This window comes from Budorcas taxicolor, chromosome 25 (genome assembly GCF_023091745.1).
Source record: "Budorcas taxicolor isolate Tak-1 chromosome 25, Takin1.1, whole genome shotgun sequence".
NCBI lineage: Eukaryota > Metazoa > Chordata > Mammalia > Artiodactyla > Bovidae > Budorcas > Budorcas taxicolor.
Genome location: NC_068934.1, coordinates 27,896,922 through 27,919,174, shown reverse-complemented (window position 1 = coordinate 27,919,174; position 22,253 = coordinate 27,896,922). Strand labels below are relative to the sequence as shown.

At 38.2% G+C, this 22,253-nt stretch overlaps 1 pseudogene; it reads left to right on the top strand.

Moving 5' to 3' along the window:
- The first annotated feature begins 115 nt into the window (after positions 1–115).
- On the top strand, positions 116–18,607 carry LOC128069130 (olfactory receptor 8B3-like; annotated as a pseudogene).
- Positions 18,608–22,253: the final 3,646 nt, after the last annotated feature.

Here is a 22,253-nt window from a genome sequence, read left to right as displayed (position 1 = left end):
GTGAGGGAAGAGCCTGGTGGGCTGGCGTCTATTGGGTCGCACAGAGTTGGAAACGACTGAAGTGACTTAGCAGCAGCAGCAACAGCAGCAACTGCTTAAGAGAGAGAGAGAAAAAATGTCTGACACTTGCACCCTATACCCTCCATTTGGAGACACCTGGCCTTCCTGCCTGTTACCCTCTCAGAATGGTTCTATTGAAGTTACAACAGCTGAGAATCAACTGGGTAAGCCATGGGATTCCCTTATGCTGCTGTAAAAGGACAGAGCTGTGTCTGAGTCAGTGTGAAAACTTCATGTTTGTAAGTTTAACAGAAAATGGTCCTCCAAGTTAAAGAGCAGAAAGAAACTTTCCTGGTTACATCCCAAATTTGTTCAAGAGAGAGCTTATATTATTAATTACTCAAGATCAGGTTTGGAATGAGCATGATAAGGGTCACTGTGGTTGAGGGTTGATGGAAATGAGAAGTAAAAGGAATTTTGAGTTGTTTATTGGTTTATTTCCTGAAACTGCACTATACTGAATTTCATCCTCTATTTTTCCTTTACAGGGATTATACACACACACACACACACACACACACACACACACACACAGTGTCCTCAAGTCTTGTATTTGATGAGATCACTGTCTGTTATTGCATGGTGTGGAGCCCAGTTTAATCTTTTCAAGCAACTTCAGGTAGATGGTTCCTGCTCCAGCTCCCAGACTGAGTGAGAAGTACTTGCTGAATCTAACCAGAAGGTATAGTTATTGCTTCAGACATTAATTTGCTTAGATAAAAACCCAACAACAGCAACTTTTTTTTTTACCCACTGAGTCCCTGGTAATGTGTTGCAATATGCTGTATTTGACAGACATTGGTGATTGCAGCCATGAAATTAAAAGATGCTTACTCCTTGAAAGGAAAGTTATGACCAACCTAGATAGTATATTCAAAAGAAGAGACATTACTTCGCTGACTAAGGTCCGTCTAGTCAAGGCTATGGTTTTTCCATTAGTCATGTATGGATGTGAGAGTTGGACTGTGAAGAAGGCTGAGTGCCGAAAAATTGATGCTTTTGAACTGTGGTCTTGGAGAAGACTCTTGAGAGTCCCTTGGACTGCAAGGAGATCCAACCAGTCCATTCTGAAGGAGATCAACCCTGGGATTTCTCTGGAAGGAATGATGCTAAAGCTGAAACTCCAGTACTTTGGCCACCTCACACGAAGAGTTGACTCATTGGAAAAGACTTTGATGCTGGGAGGGATTGGGGGCAGGAGAAGAAAGGGACTACAGAGGATGAGATGACTGAATGGCATTACTGACTCAATGGACGCGAGTCTGAGTGAAATCTGGGAGTTGGTGATGGAGGCCTGGTGTGCTGCGATTCATGGGGTCGCAAAGAGTCGGACACGACTGAGCGACTGAACTGAACTGAACTGAGCTGAAAATGACCACGTAAGAGACTGATAAATGACAGATTTTGCTAATGCAACACAATAGGACAATATCTTGCACAGAAATGAATTCTAAAATTCACCTTATATAATTAGCATTGCTCCTGATATTTGATTATCTGTTTTATGACCAGAGTCCCTTGGACAGCAAGATCAAACCAGTCAATTTTAAAGGAAATCAACCCTGAATATTCCTTGGAAGGACTGATTCTGAACCCGAAGTTCGAATAATTCGGCTACCTGATGTGAAGAGCCAACTCATTGGAAAAACCCCTGATCCTGAGAAAGATTGAGGGCAGGTGGAGAAGGCACAAGAGAGGATGAGATTGTTGGACCGTATCACCCACTCAACGAACATGAGTTTGAGCAAGTTCTGGGAACTAGTGAAGGACAGGGAAGCCTGACGTGCTACAGTCTGTGGGGTTGCAAAGAGTCGGATATTACTGAGGGGTTGAACAACAAAAATGACCATACATTTTCTTTAAATTTCAAAAGAAAAACATGTCATTAATTTAAAAAGGAATTAATTAATTAATTATTAGGAATTGTTAAAGGTTGTTAGAAAAACTTGTCATTATTTTAAAAGGAATTATTAAAGGCTGTTAAAGGAATTATTCTACTAGAATATTTTCACTCACTTCAGAATATTTTAAAGCTAGTCAAATTAACCTTTCATTTAAAGAGATCCTCACAGTAACCCCACCCTGCGTAGGTGACGTGTAAGAAGGAAAACTTATCCAAATATACCACAATCCCTAGATCACAAAATGTGTTAAAGATCAATGATACAAAGATAAATTAGACATAAATCCTGTTTCATTGAGAAAGTGATGTTTAAAGTGGATACTTGCAAAAATAGTTTTGGGGAGATCAATGGCCAATACAAAACTCCCAAGGTGATGCTTCTAATGTGTTTGAGAACTAATAAGGGCTACTGTACTGAATGATGGAATAAAGAAGAGTTAAAACAGATGAGGACAAGGATGTAACAAGAGGAAGATCAGCTTGGATCTTATGGGTTATGGTGAAAATCGGACTTTTTGTTTGAGTGAAATAAGAGTCCTGAAAAGTAACAATAAATTGATTTAAGATTTTTAAGCATGATTCTAATGGGAGGAATAAACTGTAGAAGGCAATGAATAAATGAGAGATCTACTATGGTGAGGTTTGTAGAGCACTAGTAACAGTAACAGACTATGGTTCTCAGATCAAGGTGGTGGTGTCATAGATGTGATATACAGGATGTTGTTGTTGTGTAAATGTTGTGTTAGTTGTACATTCATGTCTGACTCTCTTCAACTCCATGGACTGTAGCCAGCCAAGCGCCTCTGTCCATGGAATTCTCCAGGCAAAAATACTGGCGTGGTTAGCCATTTCCTTCTCCAGGCAATCTTCCTGACCCAGGGACAGAACCTGGGTCTCCCACATTGTAGGCAGATTCTTTACCGTCTGAGCCAAATTTTATGTATATATATAAAATGAATATAAATGTAGTCATGTTTTACTGAGTTAAATTTAAAGGTTTTCTCTTTTTTTTGTCAAAATATATCCTAAGTAAATCAGTGGACAATAGTAGATTAGGAAGAAATTTAATTTAACTGCAAGTAACAAGTACAGCCAAATCCTTTGACTGTGTGGTTCACAATAAACTGTGGAAAATTCTGAAAGAGGTGGGAATACCAGACCAACTGACCTGCCTCTTGAGAAATCTGTATGCAGATCAGGAAGCAACAGTTAGAACTGGACATGGAACAACAGACTGGTTCCAAATAGGAAAAGGAGTACGTCAAGGCTGTATATTGTACCCTGCTTATTTAACTTAAATGCAGAGTACCTCATGAGAAACACTGGGCTAGAGGAAGCACAAGTTGGAATCAAGATTGCTGGGAGAAATATCAATCACCTGAGATATGCAGATGACACCACCCTTACGGCAGAAAGTGAAGAACTAAAAAACCTCCTGATGAAAGTGAAAGAGGAGAGTGAAAAAGTTGGCTTAAAGCTCAACATTCAGAAAACGAAGATTGTGGCATCTGGTCCCATCACTTCATGGGAAATAGATGGGGAAACAGTGGAAACAGTTTTGGACTTTATTTTTCTGGGCTCTAAAATCATTGGAGATGGTGATTGCAGCATGATTTTAAAAGACGCTTACTCCTTGGGTGGAAAGTTATGACCAACCTAGATAGCATATTCAAAAACAGAGACATTACTTTGCCAGCAAAGGTCTGTCTAGTCAAGGCTATGGTTTTTCCAGTGGTCATGTATGGATGTGAGAGTTGGGCTGTGAAGAAAGCTGAGCGCCGAAGAATTGATGCTTTTGAAGTGTGGTGTTGGAGAAGACTCTTGAGTGTCCCTTGACTGCAAGGAGATCCAACCAGTCCATCCTAGAGGACGTCAGTCCTGGGTGTTCATCGGAAGGACTGATGTTGAAGCTGAAACTGCAATACTTTGACCACCTCATGCGAAGAGCTGACTCATTGGAAAAGACCCTGATGCTGGGAAAGATTGAGGGCAGGAGGAGAAGGGGACGACCGAGGATGAGATGGCTGGATGGCATCACTGACTTGATGGACATGGGTTTGGGTGGACTCTGCGTGTTGGTGATGGACAGGGAGGCCTGGTGTGCTGAGATTCATGGGGTTGCAAAGAGTTGGACACGGCTGAGTGACTGAACTGAACTGAACTGAATGACATAGCAAACCACTAGTGGAATCTTCATTCCTGACCAGAGATCAAGCCCTGAGCCGTTGGAGTGGGAGCACTGACTCCAAGACCCTACAGTACCAGAGAAATAACCCTAGGGAGTATCAATTATTGAGAACTCACAGAAAGGAAACCAGTTAAGTACAAGACATGGCATTACCAACCACCAGTAGCACCATATGCTCGATGCCTCATCTAAACACTAAACAAAACAATAATAAAGCCCAATCATCAGCAGGCAGGATTACCACCTCACTCAGCCTCTGCCATCAGAGGGGGGGGGGGAAAAAACTCAGCAGAAATCTCACCCTATACAAACCTTACACAAACCACTAGACCAACCTTAGTAGGGCAGAAACCAAAAGAAAGAAAGAATTCAGCCTTGAAGCCTGGGGAGAGGAGACCTCAAACACAATAAGTTAAAAAAAAAAAATAAAGAAAAGGCAGAGAAATACAACACAAATGAAGGAACAAACTAGAAACACAGAAGTCCAAATAGATGAAGAGGAACTGGCAAACTACTTGAAAAATAATTGAGAATAATGATAGTAAAGATGATCAAAACCTTGAAAACAGAATGGAGAAAAATGTAAGAATCAATTAAAAAAGACCTAGAAGAATTAAAGAATAAACATACAGAGACACACAAGACAATTACTGAAAACAAAAATACACTAGAAGAATCAATAGCAGAATATTTGGCAGAAGAATGAATCAGTAAGCTGGAAGATAAAATGGTGGAAATAATTTCTGAAGAGCAGAATAAAGTAAAAAGAATGAAAAGAACTGAGGATAGTCTCAGAGATCTCTGCAACAATATCAAATGCACCAACATTCGAATTATAGGGGTCCTGGAAGAAGAGAAAGAGAAAGGGTATGAGAAAATTTTTGAAGAGACTGTAGTTGAAAATTTCACCAATATGGAAAAGGAAATAGTCAATCAAGTCCAAGAGATACAAGGGATCCCATAGAGGATAAACCCAAGGAAAAACTTGCCAAGACACATACACAAACTAAAAAGACTAAACAGAAAGAAAGAATATTAAAAACAGCAAAGGAAAAGAAACAACATACAGGATAAACCCCATAGGTTTAACAGCTGATCTTTCAGCAGAAACTCTGCAGGCCAGAAGGGAATGGCAAGATATAAAGTATTGAAAGTGAAAAATCTACAACCAAGATTACTGCACCTGGAAAGGATCTCATTCAAAATTGATGCAGAAATAAAAAACTTTCAGACAAGCAAAAGTTAAGAGAATTCAGTACTACCAAACCAGCTTCACTACAAATGCTAAAGGAACTCATACAGTCAAGAAATACAAGAGAAGAAAAAGATCTACAAAATCAACCCCAAACAATTAAGGAAATGGCAATAGGAACATACATATCAGTAATTACTTTAAATGTAAATGGATTAAATACTCCAACCAAAAGACACAGACTAGCTGAATGGATATAAAAATAAGACCTATATATATGCTGTCTACAAGAAACCCACTTCAGACCTAAAGCTGCATGTAGACTAAAAGTGAGAGGATAGAAACATTTATTCTATGCAAATGGGAAGCAAAAGAAAGCTGGGGTAGCAACACTCATGTCAGACAAAATAGACCTTACAATAAAGAATATTACAAGAGACAAGGAAGGGCTTCATAATGATCAAGGGCTCAATCCAAGAGGAAGACATAACAATTGTAAATATCTATGCACCCAACATAGGAGCACCTCAATACATAAGACAAACACTAACAGACATTAAAGGAGTAATTGGCAGTAACACAATAATAGTAGCAGATTTTAACACCCCACTCACACCAATGACAGATCATCAAAACAGAACATTAATAAGGAAACACAAGTTTAAATGATACATTAGATGAGATGGATCTCATTGATACTGCATTGATACCTTCAGGACATCATCCAAATGCAGAAGAATACACTTTCTTCTCAAGTGCACATGGACCATTCTCCAGGATGGATCACATCTTGGGTCACAAATCATACCTCAGTAAATTTAAGAAAATTGAAATTGTGTCAAGCATCTTCTCTAACCACAATGCTATGAGACTAGATATCAATTACAAGAAAAAGTCTGTAAGAAACACAAACACATGGAGATTAAACAACACGTTTCTAAATAACCAACAGGTCACTGAAGAAATAAAAAGGGAAATCAAAAAGTTTCTAGAAACAAATGACAATGAAACATGACAACACAAAACCTATGGGATGCAACGAAAGCAGATCTAAAAGTTTATAGCAATGTAATCATACCTCAAAAAACAAGAAAAACATAAAACAGACAATCTAAATTTACACCTGGAAAAAGAAGACAAAGAACCCCCAAAATTAGTAGATGGAAAGTAATTGTAAAAATCAGAGCAGAAATAATTGAAAAATAAATGAAAGAAACAATAGTAAAGATTAATAAAACTAAAACCTGATTCTTTGAGAAGATAAACAAATTAACAAACATTTAGCCAGACTCATCAAGAAAAAAAGAGAAAAGACTCAAATCAACAAAATCAGAAATGAAAAAGGAGAGGTTACAAGAGACAATGCAGAAATACAAAGAATTATAAGAGACTACTATGAACAACAATATGGCAATAAAATGTATAGCCTGGAAGAAATGGACAGATCCTTAGAAAAGTTCAATCTTTCAAGACTGAATCAGGAAGAAATATAAATTATGAACAACCCAATTACAAGAAGTGAAATTGAAGCTGTGATCAAAATGTTCCAAAAAAACCCAAAAAAACCAAAAAAACAAAAGCCCAGAACCAGAGGGCTTCACAGTAGAATTCTATCAAACATTTAGAGAAGATCTAATGCCTATCCTTCTAAAACTCTTTCAAAAAATTGCAGAGAAAGGAATACTTCAAAACTAATTTTACGAGTCCACCATCATCCTGATTCCTAAACCGGACAAAGACAATACAGAAAAAGAAACTACAGGCCAATATAACTTTTGAACATTGATGCAAAAATCCTCAACAAAATTTTAGCAAACAAAATTCAGCAGTACATCACAAAGCTCATACACCATAATCGTTTGTTTTTTTCCAGGCAAGCAAGCATTCTTCAATATACACATGTCAATCAATGTGATACACCACATTAACAAACTGAAAGATAAAAACCATATGATAATCTCAATAGATGCAGAAAAAGCCTTTGACAATATTTAGCACCCATTCATGGTTAAAATTTCAAAAACAGTTATAGAAGGAACCTACCTCAACATAGTAAATGCCATATATGATAAGTCTACAGCAAACATTATTCTCAATGGTGAAAAAATGAAAGCATTCCCCCTAAGATCAGGAAAAAGACAAGGGTGCCTACTTTCGCTGCTATCATTCAATACATTTCTGGAAGTCCTAGCTACAGCAATCAGAGAAGAAAAAGAAATAAAAGGAATCCAGATCGGAAAAGAAGACATAAAGCTCTCAGTGTTTGCAGATGACATGATACTGTCCATAGAAATCCCTAAAGATAATATCAGAAAATTACTAGAGCTAATCAGTGAATTTAACAACCTGGCAGGGTATAAAATCAATACACAGAAATCACCTGCATTTCTATATACTAACAATGAAAAATCAGAAAGAGAAATTAAGAAATAAATCCCATTCACCATTGCAACAAAAAGAATAAACTATCCAGGAAGAAACTTACCTAAGAGGACAAAAGAACTGTACACAGAAAATTATGACACTGATGAAAGAATTCAAAGACGACATAAACGGTTGGAGAGATATTCCATATTCTTGGGTAGGAAGAATCAATATTGTGAAAATGACTATTATACCAATCTACAGATTCAATGCAATCCCTATCAAATTACCAATGGCATTTTCACAGAACTAGAACAAAATTTTCACAATTCATACGGAAGCACAAAACCCCCGAATAGCCAAAGGAATCTTGAGAAAGAAGAATGGATGGATCAACATTCCTGACTTCAGATTATACTACAAAGCCACAGTCATCAAGGCAGGATGGTACTGGAACAAAAACAGAAATATAGATCAATGGAACAAGATAGAAAGCCCAGAAATAAGCCCATGCACCTATGGGTACCTTATTTTTGACAAGAGGCAAGTATATAAAACGGGGCAAAGACAGCCTCTTCAATAAATGATGCTGGGAAAATTGGACAGCTACATGTAAAAGAATGAAATTAGAAAAATTCCCAACACCATACACAAAGATAAACTCAAAATGGATTACAGACAGAAATGTAAGACCAGAGATATAAAACTCTTAGAGGAAAACATAGGCAGAACACTTCATGACATAAATCAAACGAAGATCCTCTATAACCCACCTCCTAGAGTAACAGAAATAAAAACAAAAGTAAACAAGTGGGACCTGATTAAACGTAAAAGCTTTTGCACAGAAAAGAAAACTATACGCAAGGTGAAAAGACAATGCTCAGAATGGGAGAAAATAAATAATAGCAAATGAAACAACTGACAAAGGATTGACTTCCAAAATATACAAGCAGCTCATACAACTCAACACCAGAAAAACAAACAACCCAATCAAAAAGTAGGGGAAAGACCTAAACAGACATTTCTCCAAAGGAGACATGGAGATGGCTAACAAACACATGAAAAGATTCTCAACATCTCTCATTATTAGAGAAATGCAAAGCAAAACTACAATGAGATATCACCTGACGCTAGTCAGAATGGCCATCATCAAAAAGTCTACAAGCAATAAATGCTGGAGAGGGTGTGGAGAAAAGGGAATGCTCTTGCACTGTTGGTGGGAATGTAAATGGATACAGCTACTATGGAAGATGGTATGGAGATTCTTTTAAAAACTAGGAATAAAACCACCTTATGACCGAGCTCCTAAGCATATATCCTGAGGAAACCAAAACTGAGAAAGACACATGTATCCCATTGTTCATTACAGCCCAATTTACAATAGCTAGAACATGGAGGCAACCTAGATGTTCATCAACAGGTGAATGGGTAAAGAAGTATGATACATATGCATAATGGAGTATTACTCAGCCATAAAAAAGGAACATATTTGAGTCAGTTCTAATGAGGTGGATGAACCTAGAACCTATTATACAGAGTGAAGTAAGTCAGAGAGAGAAAGATAAATATTGTATTCTAACACATATATACAGAATCTAGAAAAAATGGTACTGAAGAGTTTATTTACAGGGCAGCAATGGAAAAACAGACATAGAAAATAGACTTATGGACATAGGGAGAGGGGAGGAGAGGGTGAGATGAATGGAAACAGTAACATGGAAACTTATATTACCATATGTAAAATAGATAGCCAATGGTAATTTGGCTCAGGAAACTAAAACAGGGGCTCTGAATCAACCTAGAGGGTTGGGATGAGGAGGGGGATGGGAGGGAGTTTCAGAAGGGAGGGGATATATGTATACCTATGACTTCTCTGGTGGCTCAGATGGTGAAGCATCTGCCTACAATGTGGGAGACCTGGGTTCAATCCCTGGGTTGGGAAGATCTCCTGGAGAAGGAAATGGCAACCCACTCCAGTATTCTTGCCTGGAAAATCCCATGGACAGAAGAGCCTGGTAGGCTACAGTCCATGGGGTTGCAAAGAGTAGGACACGACTGAGCGACTTTCTTTCTTTTCTTTCTTATGGCTGATTCATGTTGAGGTTTGACAGAAATGAACAAAAATCTGTAAAGCAATTATCCTTCAATTGAATATAAATTAAAAACAAACAAAAAAAACACCTCAACATTCAGAAAGCTAAGATCATGACATCCGGTCCCATCAGTTCATGGCAAATACAGGGGAGACACTGGAAACAGTGACAGACTTTATTTTTGGGGGCTCCAAAATCACTGCAGCTGGTGTTTGCAGCCATGAAATTAAAGGGCGCTTGCTCCTTGGAAGAAAAGCTATGACCAACCTTGACAGCATATTAAAATGCAGAGACATTACTTTGCCGACAAATGTCCGTCTAGTCGAAGCTATAATTTTTCCAGTGGTCATGTATGGGTGTGAGAGTTGGACCATAAACAAAGCTGAGTGCTAAAAAACTGATACTTTTGAATTGTTGTGTTAGAGAAGACATTTGAGAGTCCCTCGGATTGCAAGGAGATCCAACCAGTCAATCCTAAAGGAAATCAGCCCTGAATATTCATTGGAAAGACCTGATACTGAAGCTGAAACTCCAATACTCTGGCCACCTGATGTGAAGGACTGACTCATTAGAAAAGACCCTGGTGCTGGGAAAGATTGAAGGCAGGAGGAAAAGGGGACACAGAGGATGAAATGGTTGGATGGCATCACTGACTGTATACACATGAATTTGAGCAAATTCAGGGTTAGTGATGGACAGGGAAGCCTGGTGTGCTGCCATCCATGGGGTTCCAAAGAGTCACACAAGGCTTAGCGACTGAACTGACCGACTCACTCACTTCAGAGAAATATTTGATTTGTATAACACACAGAAAGACAACTTTCTGGGATATTATTGATGTAAAAGTACTGGCATAAAATGATATATGTATACTGGAGTTTATTTTGTCATTGCTTTTGACGATAAAGACTGGAAGTATGTAAAATCTCTGTCTATGTGAGATGGTTGGATAAATTATGTTTACAGCATAGAACACTGAAGAGGTTTCGATGAAGTTGTTTTAAATGGTCAGAAATGTTCTTCAAAAACAAGAAGTCAAATGCTCTTTTGAATAATATAGAACAGTCTTTTGGACTCTGTGGGAGAGGTCGAGGGTGGGATGATTTGGGAGAATGGCATTGAAACATGTATAATATCATATAAGAAACGAATCGCCAGTCTAGGTTCGATGCAGGGTGCAGGATACTTGGGGCTGGTGCACTGGGATGACCCGGAGGGATGGTGTAGGGGGGGAGGTGGGAGGGGGGATTGGGATTGGGAACACGTGTACACCCTTGGCAGATTCATGGTGATGTGCTGCAAAACCAATACAATATTGCAAAGTAAAATAATAATAATAATAATAATAATAAATAAATAAATAATTAGTTAAAAAATAAAAATATTTCTTTTAAATCAAGGACATAGCCCCTCTAAATGTATTTGAGTATATCAAACAAGTAAGAGAATATGAGAGGGTATGTTAGGTTTAAACATGTATAATTGGGTTGATGAGTTGGAGGGTAGCTGTGAAAGGAAACAGATTGCTATGTAAAAGGGGAAGGAGGAGGATCCTGGAAAGACGGCAAATAGGAAGCCCTGCAAATATTTCCCCACTTAAAAAAAAATTGCACTGCCAGAATCTATCTTATATAACTATTTTGAAGCTGTGTAGTCTATTGAAGCCTCACAACGTCCAGGACATTTGGGCAGTTATTGTGGTTGATTTCAGTCATTATCACTGTAGTACAGCTACCACACTCCCACACAACTCTATGGCTAACCCATCTGCGTAAGTTCCAGTTGAACTTTGCAAGAACGCTTATGGGAGCCAGGTGGTAAATAGGACATTTTCCTCCAAATATCCAGTGTCTGTTCTCTGATTATTGGTTGTTGCTTCTGAATCAGAGGTGCAGAGAGGAGAGCAGCCATAATTGGTGCATCTCCCCACCATGGCTTTGCCCCTCCCCAACTTCTCCCCAGCCCAGCTGAAGTGAGTTTCAGGGAATTCAAAGACCAGTACCTTGTATCCCTCCCACTTCTTCTTCTTCTTCTTTTTTTTTTTTTTGGTGTTTTGGGAGCCCTACATTAAAGACTAAGACTTTTAAGAAGCATACACACAAAAAATTAGAAAGTCTTCATGCATGTACAGTGAGAGGTGCAGGCTCAAACAGACCAGAGAAGAACTTGTTTTGCCCAAGACTGACCCTCAGCACAGAGATTGCCTATAACAATCAAAACTACAAATATGAAAAGGGAGATCAAGATAGCAGAGTAGGAAGACAGTGGGTTCACCTTCCCTGAAGAACATATCAGACTACAACCACATATAGAGCAACTTGCTGAAATCAGCCTGGGGACTAGCAGAACAGCTGTTCACAACCAAGGCTATAAAGAGAGATCCACATGGAGTCTGGATGGAATGTAAACTGATACAATCATTATGTGAAGCATTATGGAGTTTCCTCAGAAAAGTAAAAACGAAATCACTGTACGATCCAGCAACTCCTACTCTGGGTATATATCTGAAGAAAATGAAAATGCTAATTCCAACCCCAGTGTTCATAGTAGCATTATTTATAACTGCCAAGATGTGGAAGCAACCTAAGTGTCCCTTTGTAAATGAATGGGATGAAGCAGATTTGGAATATATATGCAGTAGGTACTAATCAGTCAAAAAAAACTTTGCTATTTGGAAGACTGGTGGACTTGGGAAGTTATTATGCTTAGTGAAATAAGTCATATAGAGAAAGATAAAATCTACATTTTTCATTTATAAAGGAAATATAAAAATTTAAATGAATGAATAACTATGCTGTTAATATAACTAATGTGAGACTAATATAACAATGTAAATAAACTATGCTTTCATTAAAATTAATTAATTAAAAAACATTTCTAGGATTGATGTTAGGGAGGTTACCACCTGTGTTTTCTTCTAGAAATTTTATGGTTTCAGGTCTTTCACTTAATTCTTCAATCCATTTTGAATTAACTTTATGTTTGGTGTTAGACAATGGTCTAATTTTACTCTTTTGCTTGCCACAGATATTTACTTGATTCATTTTTGGTAGGTTGTGTGTTTCTAGGAAAATCTCATGTATACTCTTGGTATATTTCTTACAGCAATTTTTTTTTTTTCTGTTAAGTTAGTTCCAATATTATTTAAGACAGAAGTCCCCATCAGAGGGAGCTGTTTACTTAGATTATTTTTGAAACAATTTCCAATTGAGACCAATTCTCTTCACTGATAGGGACTGTTTCATACCTCATAACCCTATTCCTTAATACACAGGGACAATTAACACATTATTTTTTTTTCACACAAGGTTGTAGTTCTGATACAGAAGAAAAGCTTATTTTAAGATACTTGAAATTTTAAGAAATCTGTCCCCTAAAACCTGGTGTTCTTTTTTTCCTTTGCCAAGAGATATGTTTTAGACTATGTAGACAATTTGTCTATATGAACTAGTAAATCTAAGAGAAAACCTTTTTCCTGAAAGTCATTGTTAGGACTGTTGATATGCATAGTAGGGTAAACCCCAGATAACTGCACTTCTCTTCTAATAATACATGTACTGTAACATTGTAGGATTTGCTCGGACACATTTCTAAGTTCTGTTGCCCAGAAATGCAATTATCCATTGCCTGTGCACCCAGGATTTCTATTCTTATTGTCTGTTTAAAAATTAAAGATATGACAAGATTTCACTAAAAGAATATCCCTCAATCATGACTACTTGCTTTGAAATGGGGAGTTTTGGTTGCTAAAATGATTCTTGTGAAGAGAGCCTGCTGTCTCTTTATAATATCACAAACATTTCTGGAGTTTCCTAGCAGGATATCTAATTGCAATTCACATAATTAATAGCTGTCTATTTATTTGGATTCTTTTCCAAAATACTACATTATGAATTTCCCCATTCTATCTAGTTGTGTGAGTATAGCATTTTCAAAATCCAATATGATATACTGGAATGATCCTAAACATAGATCTTAGGTTGTAGATACAAAGAATGAAGGAAAAAATTCAAAGTGAAACCTAAAATTAAAATGTAAAAATGTGTAATCTTTGATTACTATAGACTGAATGTTTGTGTCCTCTTGAAATTCATATGTTGAAACCTAATCCTCAATATGATGGCCTTAGGAGGTGAGAACTGTGGTAGTTGATTACATCATAAGGATAGAGCTCTCATGAATGGGATCAGTGCTTTTGTAAAAGACAGCAGAGAGGTCTCCTTTCTCTTTGTTCCTGAGAGGATATAGCAAGAAATGGTAGGCTGTGAACCAGGAAGAGGAACTTCACCAGACACTGAATCTTCCAGTGCCTTGATCTTGGACTTCCTTGGATCCAGAACTTTGAGAAATAAACTTTACTTTTTTTTTTTATAAAGCTCCCCAATCTGTAGATTTTACTGTGTGTGTGTGTGTGTGTGTGTGTGTGTGTGTGTGTGTGTGTGCGCACGCGCGCATGCATGTGTGTGTTTGTTTTCAGCCATCTCTGACTCTTTGCCACCCTTTGGGCTGTAACCTACCAGGTTTCTCTGTCCTGAATTCCCTTGGAATTCTCCAGGCAAGAATGCTGGAGTGGGTTGCCATTCCCTTCTCCAGGGGATCTTCCCAACCCAGGGATTGAACCTGGGTTTCCTGCATTGTAGGCAGATACTTTAACATCTGAGCCACCAGGGAAGCCCCAGATTTTATTGTAGCAGCCAAAATGGAATCATACAATGTCTTTTAATCTTTTCAATATTTCTCCCTTTAGAGTTGCCTTGCAAAATATATCCCATATTTGTGGTAGCACAGGTCATTGTTCTGGGTTTTGAATTGTGACCACTTCTTATTTTGTGCAGTTTGACAAAATCCAGAGAGTCTGGTATTTTCTTTCACTACTAAGGGGACCCTGCTATATAAGTAAAAATGATACTGTTTTCCCCTACTAAGTGTTGTTTATTTGCTAGGTTGTGTCTGACTCTTCTGTGACTCCATGCATTCTAGACCAACAGACTCCTCTGTCCATGGGATTTCCCAGGAAAGAATGCCGGAGTGGGTTGCCAGTTTCTTCTCCAGTGTGTCTTCCTGACCCAGGGATTGAACCCACGTCTCCTTTGCAGGTGGATTCTTTACCACTGAGCCATTAAGGAAGCCCTGCTAAATATATGTGTGTGTGTAAATATATACATATGTATGTGTTCTTTAGGCTTCCCTGGTGGCTCAGATGGTAAAGAATCCTCCTGCAGTGAAAGAGGTGTGGGTTCAATAGGTTGGTAAGACACTCTGGAGAAGGAGAAACCTGTTCCAGTATTCTTGCCTGGAGAATTCCACGGGCAGAGGAGCCTAGCGGACTACAGTCAATGGGGTCACAAAGAGTTGGACATGACTGAGTGACATTCTCTGTTCTCTCTTCTATTCTTCAGCTCCATGATTCCTCCTTAGTATTTTAAGGTTTTCTGTATCTTTGTGAAATTCTCACTTTGTTTATGTATTATTCTCTGATTACAGTAAGCGTGATACTTTTTTGAATTCTATGTCAGGTACTTTACATATCCATTCCATTAAAGTCAGTTTGGAGTACTTTATCTTAATCTCTTTTGGAAAATATTTCAACTAGTTTTCATCTTCATTGACTCTGCTTTGGTGTCTACATGTTACACCAAACACTCACCTGTCCTAATAATTCATGGGCTAGCCTTGTGCTGGAGAAAGCACTAATAAGCCTGGCCAGTGTGGACCACTCAACCTTTGTGTTAGTTCAGCCTTCTCTCTTTGTTCTTAGTGGGCTTCCAGGGATTCCAAGTGCTTGGTCCCCTCAGTGGTCGAAACAAGCAAGACCGAAGCCAAGTCCACATGCAGCCCCCAGATATGCTGTGTCCCGAGATGTGTGGTGCGCTTCCTTCCTCTCCAGGGAAAGCTTTAAGAGAGGGGTTTTCAGTACTTTGTTCTCTGTTGATCTGGTGAGGGGGAGCTATAGTGACTTCCAGTCCTGAGTGGTTCTCTCTCACCCAGGATAGCTACTAATTCTGTATCCTGGGTCCCCTATGCTCTCTGACACAGGCAGTCTTGAAGCCAGTCTCCTGGCAGCCCGAATAGAAGTTGGGGCATTGGCCACATAGTGCATACCTTTCCTTCCCCAGGGAGAAGCTAGAGCTGGGGAGTTGGTCCCAACCTGAAGGTTCTTTGGAAGAATAAGTACTATGAAAAGAGGATTTCCTGAGTTTCCCTAACAGTTTCTGTATAACTGGTTTCATACATTACTAGGAGCTGGACCTTTTTAACGACTCTCTGGATTTCTTACAAAGGAAATCTTTACTTGAAATGTTTCTGAATCAGTGTGTTCATGGGGGGTAGATAGTTCTAGGGCTTGCTTTTCTATCATCTTGCTGAATAGGTAAGAGGAATTTATTTTTGGCTTTTCCTTGGGGGATGTATATCTCTATGAAAGTGAAAGTCACTCAGCTGTTTCTGACTCTTTTCAACTCCATGAACTATACAGTCCATGGAATTCTCCAGGGCAGAATACTGGAATGGGTAGCCGTTCTCTTCTCCAGGGCATCTTCCCAACTCAGGGATCGAATCCAGGTCTCCAGCACTGCAGGCAAATTCTTTACCAGCTGAGCCAACAGGGAAGCCCAAAATATATTTTGTCTGTACCACGTGGCATGTGGGATCTTAGTTCCCTGAGCAGGTATTGAACTTGGCCTCCTGCATTGGAAGCTCAGAGTCTTAACCACTGGACTGCCAGGGAAGATAATAATCCCTATAGTGAAGGGAAAACTTGAGTAAACATATGAATCCCTAAGCGATGAAAAACACATAATGGTCATATTTGTAAATAAAATCCCCTCAGGTCCCTATTACACCTAGAATGTTTTCCTGAGGAAGTGTCTGAGCAAGCTTCTGCCCTGGGATAACTGAGTGTATGACATCATTACACTCACGTTAAATCATCTGTGGCTTACCAAGTGGCAAAGATGATAATAATAAAAACTTAGTTTGCTCAAAAATTGTGAGCTGTAGTTCTGAATGATTTATGGTGCATATCAGAAATTAAGTGTAGGTTGCATCCTCTTAGAAACAAAGGAAACAAAGCCTCAGAGCCTGAAGTTGCTCTTCCAAGACATGGGGTAAGAAATCAGGTTAAGGAAATAGCAAGGTTGATGGCCTAAGAAAGGTGAGTTTCTGAATTCCGCTTACATTAATACCCTCCTTTTGTGATGAGTGTTCAGGGAGCTAAGATAGATGACTTTCTTTTTCATTTTTGTAGTCCTGGGATTCAGCAAAACTGGCAGAAGAATACGTTAAAGGAAGGGTGCCGGGAAAGTTTAGACATTATTTCGCTCAGAGAATGCATTATCTCAATCACTTCCATCAAAGGACATCTCGCTCTTCTATATTTATGGTTTTTACCTTGTGACATGGAGCAGTAACTTAATGCCTCCTAGATTCTGGTCCCTTAGTTTTGGTTTAGTAAATCCTCTTGATTCCCCCTCCACCAAGTCTAATATGTGTTTGAGACAAGTATCAGGTTAGTGGGGTTGCTGCTTCCAGTTTTACTGTGAAGAGATGTGTCATGTGAAGGAAGAATTTATGAAAGAGAGAAGGGTGACTCTGTCCTGGCCCAAACTTCTCCACAATCCTGTGGTTTTTACAGCAGTCATGTTTGCATAAAGATGCAAAGTGCTTCATGCTGTAGGCTACGTCTTGATACTTTTTGCTCATATAGCTTATAAAGACTAACAAGGGAATGCCCATGTCACTCAGTTTCATGATGATGATAAAATAGGCAATGGTCCACATTGGCCAGGTCTCAGATCTTGCCAGTGCATGCAGCATTCTTTTGAGAACAGATGTTGTGGGAAAGTTGAATTTTTCTCTGTGTAATTCTTTCTCTTCTGCCCACAGATTCTCTTAGAGAAGAATGGCTTCTGGAAATGGTTCATTTGTGACTGAATTCCTTCTATTGGGATTAACAGACCAACCAGATCTCCAACTCCCCTTGTTCTTCTTCTTCCTAGTAACATAAAACAGTCACTGTGTTGGGAAACTTGGGCATGGCAACTTTAATTGGGATGAATTCACATCTGCACTTTTTCCTCTTTAACTTGTGCTTCACAGATCTCTGTTATTCTTCTGTGTTTACACCAAAAATGCTGGTTATCTTCATATCAAAGAATAACATTATTTCTTACATGGGATTCATGACTCAACTTAACTTTTTTTTTTTGCTCTTTCTGAAATCTATGTGCTGACATCAATGGCCTATGACTGCTATGTGGCCATCTGTAATCCATTTTTGTATAATGCTGCCATGTCCCCAAAGTGTATTCCAGCCTTGTCCTTGGTTCCTACTTGATGGCAATTTCGGGTGCCATGGCTCACACTCTGTGTTGACACTGACTTTCCGTAATGGAAACATTATCAGCCATTTTTTCTGTGACCTGCTCCCTTTTCTCCAGCTCTTCTGCACAGGTACCCATGTCAATGAGCTGGTACTTTTCATTGTGGTGGGCATCAATATCATTGTGCCCAGTCTCACCATCTTTATCTCTTATGGTCTCATCTTCTCCAGCATCCTCCATATCAAGTCTATGGAAGGAAGATCCAAAGCCCTCAGCGCCTGCAGCTCCCACATAATTGCTGTTTCCTTGTTCTTTGGATCAGGTGCATTTGTGTACCTCAAACCATCTTCTGCTGGGTCCAAGGATGAGGGAAAAATCTCTTCTGTCTTTTATACCAACACCGTTCCCTTGCTGTGCCCTTTAATTTATAGCTTGAGGAACGAAGACATTATACTTGCTCTGAAAAATACCCTGAGTATGAGATAGTGATGATCAAAGAGTATCTGTCTGTGCAGTTGGTTATATGACAGGGAGATTCTGTGCTGCGATTATATATTATTTATGGCAGCCTTTTAATCCTATTTTTTCCCTTAACCTGATAAAGGTAATTTGAGTCTTTTTTCATAAGTAATTTCTAGATTTTTTGGAGTGGGTCTTTTTTTTTTTTCACGATTACCAAAAAATCTCTCTACCTTTTTTTTTTCTTATTTAGTAATAGCATTAATTAAATCATAATATTATCTCCATCTTTTTATTTCATTGTCACTTTTGAACCCTTTTCTTTTCTTTGGAACATTATGCATGGTCTTCAAATAATGGCATTCTACAATAATAGAGTGACATTGTATCATCGCCGGTGTTTTTATCTGCCACTTGCTATTAAAAGCATGAATTAAGTATTTCTACTTTTTTCATGCTCTTTTCAAGAATGCCAGAGTTTAAAAGTTCTATGATGACTATCAAGGATAATCCATTTTACACATATAAATGATATTATTCAAGCTTCTTTTGGCAAAGTTTTTTTTTTTTAACCTTTGTACAGTCAAGCATAGACATAACAGTTCATCAAACTATATTTATTGTATGAATGCAAAAGTTAAGGCTAGAGTGGTTCAGTTCAGTTCAGTTCAGTCTCTCAGTCGTGTCCGACTCTTTGCAACCCCATGAATCGCAGCACGCCAGGCCTTCCTGTCCATCACCAACTCCCGGAGTTCACTCAACTCACATCCATTGAGTCAGTGATGCCATCTAGCCATCTCATCCTTGGTCGTCGCCTTCTCCTCCTGCCCCCAATCCCTCCCAGCATCAGAGTCTTTTCCAATGAGTCAGCTCTTCACATGAGGTGGCCAAAGTACTGGAGTTTCAGCTTTAGCATCATTCCTTCCAAAGAACACCCAGGCCTGATCTCCTTTATTTTTTTAATTTAAATTTATTTATTTTAATTGGAGGCTAATTACTTTACAATATTGTATTGGTTTTGCCATACATGATCTCCTTTAGAATGGACTGGTTGGGATCTCCTTGCAGTCCAAGGGGCTCTCAAGAGTCTTCTCCAACACCACAGTTCAAAAGCATCAATTCTTTGGCGCTCAGCTTTCTTCACAGTCCAACTCTCACATCCATACATGACCACTGGAGAAACCATAGCCTTGACTAGATGGACCTTAGTCAGCAAAGTAATGTCTCTGCTTTTGAATATACTATCTAGGTTGGTCATAACTTTTCTTCCAAGGAGTAAGTGTCTTTTAATTTCGTGGCTGCAGTCACCATCTTCAGTGATTTTAGAGCCCCCAAAATAAAGTCTGACACTGTTTCCACTGTTTCCCCATCTATTTCCCATGAAGTGATGGGACCAGATGCCATGATTTTCATTTTCTGAGTGTTGAGCTTGAAGCCAACTTTTCACTCTCCTCTTTCACTTTCATCAAGAGGCTTTTTAGTTCCTCTTCACTTTCTGCCATAAGGGTGGTGTCATCTGCATATCTAAGGTTATTGATATTTCTCCCAGCAATCTTGATTCCAGTTTGTGCTTCTTCCAGCCCACCATTTCTCATGATGTACTCTGCATAGAAGTTAAATAAGCATGGTGACAATATACAGCCTTGACGTACTCCTTTTCCTATTTGGAACCAGTCTGTTGGAGGGGAGTTCATGTTTGGGAACGCATGTACAATGTTACTACAGGTAATTATTACAAATTGTATTTTAAGTTACTTATATATTTTTCAAATTAAACAAAGATATAAATTACTCATTTTAAAGAGTAGTTCTTTTATGTAAATAAACAGATTTCATTCTAATTTTGAGGGTCATGAAATGAAAGATTAGTGCTAGGCTTAATTCACTCCTAGGGATACTCAAATTGTTATAAAATATATAATAGAGAACATGCAGCTCTATTCTGTAGGTTTCTAAATGATCCAGTTAATTTCACTTGTTTAGATGCAATTCTTTCCAATCAAAAAAAAAGTTTATAGAGGGAAACATGAGTTTAAACAAAAAAACAAATTTCTAACCAAGATCAACAATATTATGTAAATAGAACTTGTTAAGGAAAAATCCATCATGTTCATATTGCAACGGGAGATGAAATATGAGTGGTCACCTAAAAATATCAGACAAGGTTTAAGTTATGATGAACATCTCAAACAAAACCAAGTCAAAAATCAGTTTTGCCAAATTTCAAAATACATAAATACTGGAGATTATGACATGTTAACTAATGAATATTATTCAACATATCTTAGAAAATGATTATGATGTCACTAATACAGCCTATTGAGGATTTTTAAAGTAGCACATTTTTGCTTTCAAAAAATAATCCAACATTCATGTCATAACTTGCTTTATTCTCCAAATATTTCTTTCACATTGTCATTATTCTTCCAGCTGCAATTTGATGTTTCTGTACCTAAAACTCCATATGAATGTAGCACACAGAGCCAACAAAATCAGAAATAATCTACTTGTTCAAAAGTCATCTAGTCCTGTTGGTTTAACATTTTAAATCATAAATAACTTAAGCTTTCATCTTATATAGAGAAATTCTGTGATCTCAGTAGTATCTAGGGTCCTGCACAAGGAGTGAGTCCATGGGTAAAAGTTTTCTACTCAAACAGAATAACATAATCAAGAGTGTATAGAGTATACCGAAGAATAATTTACTTGACTTGAAGTCAATGTGTTAAGAATTTAGTCTACAATTTTTCTTTCTAAAGCTGTGTGACTTTAAGTAAATCATTATCCACTCTTGGCTTCACTCATGTATTTTGATGACTGGTTATGTGTCAGTTTTACATGCTGCTGCTACTGCTGCTGCTAAATCGGTTCAGTGGTGTCCGACTCTGTGAGACCCTGTAGATGGCAGCCCACCAGGCTCCGCCGCCCCTGGGATTCTCCAGGCAAGAACACTGGATTGGGTTGCCATTTCCTTCTCCAATGCATGAAAGCAGAAAGTGAAAAGTGAAAGTCTCCGACTTTCATCCCCCACTCTGAGTGACCCCATGGACTGCAACCTACCAGGCTCTTCCATCCATATGATTTTCCAGACAAGAGTACTGGAGTGGGTTGCATTGCCTTCTCTGTCACTTACAAAGGTGAAAAATAAAGCTCTTTGCTAAAAGAAGCTTACCACTAAAGGTTTACATATGGGAAAGGGATTATCCTTGATACTCTTAGAACCATCAATCTCTGGTGTCTCAAGAAGGTATATTATTGCGAAGTGAAATATGGAAAGATAAGAGTAGAAACAGGGTATCTTATTTATCATTTTTATTGCAAATTGATAGATTAAAAATAACCCATGTGGTATGTTTCAGTCTAATGTTATGTAATTCATTATTTGGAGGTCATTCTTCTTTTCCCAGTGGAAAAATAATTTCAAAATGATAATGAAAAAAGATAATATATTCACTATTTAATGTTATTACTATGCAAGAAGAAGAGATGATATGAATTTTGAAAACACTAAGAAAAATATATAAAAATGGAAATAAATTATTCAAACAAGACAAATTTCTTTAAGATACTAGGTTAAAAAAAGGTAATAAAAAATATGGTTAGAAGGTTGCCATTAAAATTAAAAACTCAACATCTCACGGTACAAGTTACTTGTGCACACAGACAGTTCTAA